This window comes from Limulus polyphemus, unplaced genomic scaffold (assembly GCF_000517525.1).
Source record: "Limulus polyphemus unplaced genomic scaffold, Limulus_polyphemus-2.1.2 Scaffold291, whole genome shotgun sequence".
Lineage (NCBI taxonomy): Eukaryota > Metazoa > Arthropoda > Merostomata > Xiphosura > Limulidae > Limulus > Limulus polyphemus.
This window is the reverse complement of record NW_013665901.1, coordinates 224689-231117: the sequence shown is the minus strand read 5'-3', so window position 1 is coordinate 231117 and position 6429 is coordinate 224689. Positions and strand designations below refer to the sequence as shown.

The 6429-nt window shown below is 31.5% G+C and overlaps 1 long non-coding RNA gene across 1 annotated transcript in view; it reads left to right on the top strand.

Annotated features, from left to right (window-relative positions):
• Positions 1-1509: 1509 nt before the first annotated feature.
• Positions 1510-6429, top strand: part of LOC106457095 — an 11364-nt gene continuing 6444 nt past the window's right edge. The window contains exons 1-2 of the long non-coding RNA XR_001290679.2: positions 1510-1645; positions 2444-2519. This is a non-coding gene — a long non-coding RNA (uncharacterized LOC106457095). The remainder of the gene's footprint in view (positions 1646-2443; positions 2520-6429) is intronic.

Here is a 6429-nt window from a genome sequence, read left to right as displayed (position 1 = left end):
AAAAACAGCAAAACTCAAAATACAAGACTGAACATTTTTATATATCTCCCCATAGATCTAATGAACCTCCACACCAAATTTGATGAAGTTCTATCGACAGGAGATGAAATAGTGGTAAAAATACGCCCATAAAAACCGCAGAATACAAAACTAAAAATTTGTATATACCTCCGCGTGGACCTAATGAACCTTCATACCAAATTTGGTGAAGATCTATTCAAACCCTGCGAAGTAGTTACATGGACATGCAACAGACAGTACTATTATATTTATACAGATGTAGGAGTTTAGCCAGCATTACAGTAGGGAATCCCCCGAAAATGTGAAATGTGATCTTCTTCTATTTCTATACTGGGTGTTCATTCGCCACCGAACCTTTCTGGCTGTTCTCCTGATATGACTTAACTTTTTGAATTATACTATTGGTAATAACAGAAATAAACTAAATAGTAGCTCTTTTTTTTATAGATTCTGGCTAAATAATATGAAATTTTGTTTGTTTACTGTTAAGCACAAAGCTATATAATGTCTGCTGTGCCCATCACGAGTATCGAAACCTGTTGTTTAGCGGTGTGAGCACTCAGATCTGCCGCTGAGCTTAAATTTTTAGCTAAGACATACTAAATTGCCTTCAGATTGATTATGACACCTCTTTCAAGTCTAAATTTATAAGTTTTAATAAATAAACAAGAGCCGTATTTGGAATCACTTTGTATTAAACCACAGTATTAGCATTCTGAATTTTCACTTTTCAGCCACCCAGCTCAAGACAGCAATGAAAAGTTGTGAGTTATCATAAATAGTTCAGTAACTGCTAATGTATGTTTCCATCCCTAAAATTACGAATTTCTCATAGACAAAAACTGCAAGCCACTAGAATTCATAAATTAGTTTGAACATTGACAAACAGGGTGATATGTTTAGATTTAACTTTTAGTTTTATAAATTTGAGCAGTAAGTTACTCCTCCATCTTCAAGTTTAAAAATGGCTTTATCATCATAAGATTTATAATACTATTTAATAGTTAAATACCTAATAATAAACATATACAATTAAACTCAGTTGTGATTTAGTTTTAAATCAGGTAACATTAGATTTAAATCAGTCTGACTTTTAGTTTTACATCATATATCGTTTCTACAATATTACAAATCAACCATCCATTACAACAGTTGTAGTTATCAATAGTAACACTACAGTATAAACTAGCTGTAAAATTTAACTACGTTAATTTTGCAACATACACAAGCAACAAAGAAGCTAAAATAATTACCACACTAGCAAAAAGAAAACTTTATTATTATTTTTTAACACTGAACCAGTGAAAAACCTAGTGATGCATCAAGCCCCCTTGGGGGAAACCAAAATGAAAGTGTCACTCAATCCCCAATGTTTCGACTCATACCCCAAGCTCGTAACAAATGAAAATAGTTTGTGGTAACAGGCTTAGGGTGTAATCGTTACATCTAGATACTAGCGCCCTCTTTTCAGCCCGAATGTTGAATTGAAGCCACACCCACAGAGCTTAGGTTTTGTATATAAGTCGTCACATACAACCTGCGCGAATAACTTCACTTTGGCTGACAACTAAATTGTGTAAAACTTTTTCAACAGCGGCATCCTATATTCAAGATGGTTTCACAGGTAAGATAATAATTTGTAAAGTTTTCAATACATTATACTTTGGAGTTGGTGTCCAAATTTCCTGTATTTAATGTATATTTATTTTTCTATTGTATTCGTTTATTTGAAAAAACAATTACATTTTGGTATTTTTTTCGATTGTAAGTTCAAATTAGGCCAAAAAATGTCGTTAAAAACTGCTTACCTTTTATTCATATACCATAATACACACAAAACGTTACGGAAACTTAAGATTATACCAACCAAAAGAACTTCAAATACTTAAATCAAAATTATTTTGGATTGTCTAAGGATACTGTTTCAAAATTCGACAGGATAGTTTCAGTATCAAAACATTCTTTTGGATTGTCTTAGAATAGTGTTTCGAAATTCGACAGTATAGTTTTAGTACCAAAACACTCTCGTGTTTTCGAATCTGTTCTCTTTATGCATTGTCGATAAAAAGTATCGATTTAATAATATACCAAAATGAAAATTTCATCAAACATTTTTGTAGAGTGTTTATAAAGCAACGTCTTAATCTTGCTGTCTTCATCAATGGTATATTTAGATATTTTGCCGTCGATTTATCAACAAAATTTCTTAAGGATTAATTAAAAGTAGCTTCAATCATAAATGGTTATGTATCGCATAAAAAGGGAAATAACATAGGGCACTTTTTAAACAAAAATCTGTTTACCATTTCAATGTTAAAAAGTTTCACTATTTCGAAAAAATAAATTATAATTCCAGCAAATAATACTTAACTTATTTATCATTCAAATTTGCAATTATTTTCACTGAGATTTCTTTTTTCAGGTGCATGAATTTGAAGTGGAACTGACTTCTCAGGATTGTGTCGACGTTATTAAGAAAACCATGGAAGGCATGGAAGGTCAGTTCATAACTTGAGAATAAAGAGATAAGATAGGAACAGTAGAATTAGCGGTTAGGTTTGTCAAGTAAAATGTTGAAAGCAAGCATATTTTCTCGTAATTTCTTCCTTTTTTTTTTACAAAAACTTAAGCTATTTGTTATTTGTAAAACAGTTGCTTGCAAATGCACAGGTAATAGACTATGTTGCTTAAAAGGTGTAACATGATTTACTGAAATGCACCAAATTATCAGATTTGTTGTTACAAAGGGTAGTCTTCAAAATAATTCCATTACGTTGGAATTACGAATTTCTCTTTGTTTCTCGTTTGTTATCAATTAAAAATTCCATGCTTATTCATTAAAGGTAAGAACTTTCTTGATTATATAATAGGCATATCATATGTTCCATTTATGACTGGGATTCAGTGTTGTTTAATATTAGTTAAACACAGAACTCATATGGACGGAATTATACGCTTAATTGAGATAGCTTAAAGAATCACCAGGAAGTTTTTAAAATATTTCCCGTTTAGACGTCCATCGTGCTACTATGATATAGTTTTAAGGCAGGACAATGTACTTTGTATATTACAACAGAGGCACATGCATGTCAAATGATACTTGTTACCACTTAATATGTCCTTTTAAACTCTGACGTAGCTTGTGTAATTTGAAACTACTATATAGTAACTTGTCATACTATACGTGCTACTTACTATTAACTTATTTATTACAGATGCCGTTTTCACTTGATAACTCTAAGGTCAAGAAATCCAACAATCTTGGGTTCTTTAGATAATTGTATATAGTTTAACATGAGTGACTTAGTAGCGAAGAAAAATATTTTTTTATCCTAGATAATGGACAATATGGGGGACTTATGGTGGTCGTTTTAGCTTATTGTACTCACATCCTTAACTATTTGACTATATTCATTTCAACTGATTTAAGCCAGCAAAAAGTAACCAGGTTATGTGTAAATCAGAGCGAACTAGGTATAAATTATTAGCGCAATAAGCACTTTAGGCGTAAGAGAAAAATCAAGATTGCAATGAATATTTTAGTAAAAATATGTGCAAAAAGCACTATAACCTGATCATATACTTTACGTTTTAACATAATTTATAACTTAAATCTTTATGACACATGGGAATAAAATATTCTTTCACAACAGACCTATTTAGTATACTTTATTAACAATGTATAACCTTGTTCTTAAAACGTTTTTCATGACGATGTTTAATCAAACTTCTTCCTGGACCTTTTGTAACATAGTATATATTTTTTTCAACACTGATATTTTTCAAGGAAGTAATATATATATAGAAAGTTAGATAATTTGTCGATGTATTCGGTTCACTTACTTGCTCATTCATCCTGACAAAAAAAAAGAGGGATGATGGTGAAGATCTGTTTCTCAAATAATGTATAATCTCACCTAAACCTATTAGTTACCTAATAACACATGTATGCTGTACAGTAATCTACACATTTTTCTTAGAATCTTAAGCCAATCCGAAGTTCCATTTTAAAGATAAACAAAGGAATAAATTATATAACGATTCAGTAAACAGAACTTGAGTTGTTTTCCTAGAATGTAACTAAGATATCTATAACCACGTGTTCATCGTGATGTAATTTAACTCACTTTACTATTAACGCATATATTACCCATGAGCTATACGTAATACATAAATCCTATCGTGCTGCACGAGAAAACAGTACTCCTTTCTTTAGCAAGTACATCTGCGTGAGTCCCGTTCACCCACAAAGAAATAATGTAAACTAGGTTAATTAAGTTTAAATGGTCAGCAAGTTGTTGCTATTATGCCATCAGATAAGGTAAATATTTCAGTACAACATTTTTATATGTTATCCTAACAAGTAAAAAAAACACTTCGAACTCTAAAAACAAATGTTGTAACACTAGAGTGTTGTTTGATATGCATGTATTAGAAGTGGCATCCTCTTGCTCGCTAGGTTAACGTGTTTTGTACGGTTTAGTAAACACTGTATCATTTTGACTTTATCGTCTTGAAAAACGCATAAAACATTAACAAGCAAACAAAAAAAGAAACATTAAATGAGAACAAGGCCTAATTATGAATTGAATTTCATCTATAAAAAGATGTAAGTTACAAGTGTATGATTATGCTACTTACTATCATTATATTAAAAATCAGTAGTGTAGGTTTAAAAACATAGATATATCAGAACACAAGAAACTCGATAACCCGAGTGCTTTTGAAAATGCAGATCTCTGAAGAAGGAAGGTTGCTGGAACTTACTATTGCAAAATTGATGTAAAACGTAGACACAATATTAAACATTTTGTTTTTGGTTAGTCGTCGCTAGGTGCGCTGTTTCCATTTAAGCGTAAACGAATGTGATAATAATTGCACTTGGGTGAGGTGTTTTTTTATCACCTTCTTCATCGGTCCATTATGGCTTTGAAACAGGTGGTGTGTAATGGAAACATTCCATATTTTTTTTATGTCATGCATTCTACACCAGAATTCGTCTGCTAGGCAGTTTTTAGAAAGAATGGAAAATGATCAGTCTTTAATTCTTCATCATACTATTAATCGAACAAAACATGAACAATGAAATGAATCAACTGTAATCAAAATGTTATTTGAGTTTAATGAAATGTTATGTGCAAAAATAGTGTGCTAAGATCAAAAGCGAACTAATCTCAAACGCAAAAGTCCTCCAATCGGTCATCTAAACGCGGTCTCGTCAAGAACCTAGGTGGACGCCACAAGACATAAGAACAACTTTGTTTGTTTGTTGGCAGTTAAGCACAAAGCTACTCAATGGGCTATCTGTGCTCTGCCCACCACGGTTATTGAAACCCGGTTTCTAGCGTTGTAAGACTGTGGACATACCGCTGTGCCACTGGGGGGCACATTACAACAAATGCTGATGGACAAAAATATAAAATAAATGCAAGTAATAATGTAAACTTAGTAAATATGTATGTTTTACTGAGTTGTGAACCCTCTATCCAAAAATGGCATAAGCAATATATGAAAAATTTAACAGTTAGGATTTCAGAGTAATCGTACGCAATAATTTCCTCTCAAGTGATAAAAGTCTAAGTTAAGAAGTTCTATATTATATAAAAAATCAAAGTAGTATACTTCTGGAAACGAGAGGCGATCTTTCATGGATATTTTTGAAAAACTTGGATCTTGCTCAACTAGCAAAGAAAATGTTGGTTATGTAACAAAATCGCACGGATGGATGAATGAATGAATTTTATAACTAAGATAGCACAGTTGAGAAGCATTTTGTTTTACTAGCTAATCTAAGATAATTAGCGCGCTGAGTCACTCAGGAAAATTAAATTATTCGAAAACAAGAATATCATAGAAAAGAATAGAAACCTTGGATTTTTTTTACTATGACCACAAAGTATTTTGTTTTGTTTTTTAATATACAATACTGTGTATTTTAATTGGAGTGATTAAAATCTCCAGAGAGATTCAGCATTTAGTGGAACTAGTAAACCAGAGTTTAAAATTATCCTCTGAGAACGCCAAGCTTGAAGTTGAAGATATTTGAAAAGAAGTTCACGCAAAATGTTAGAGATCCATCTTATAAAGTTATGAAAACCATTTAAAGTAAAAGTTTAAATCTTTAACCCTTATGCTAGACAGAATTGAATACGTCTGAACATCGAGGAAAAGGGCTAAAAGAGTAGTTTGTTTCAAACCGAAACACCTGAATACGTTTATGGATAAACAAACTAAATAATTTGAGGCTTTCCGGTGTGTTACCTACAAAATCTTTTAATGTAGTTTTTTTTATGAATTATTAGTTTCTACAGACACGAGAAGTCTCTCTGAATTTTATGTTCAATAATTTTTTCCAAATAATTAATATTAACTTCTGATGAAATTAAGCTATCCACATATATTGTAACT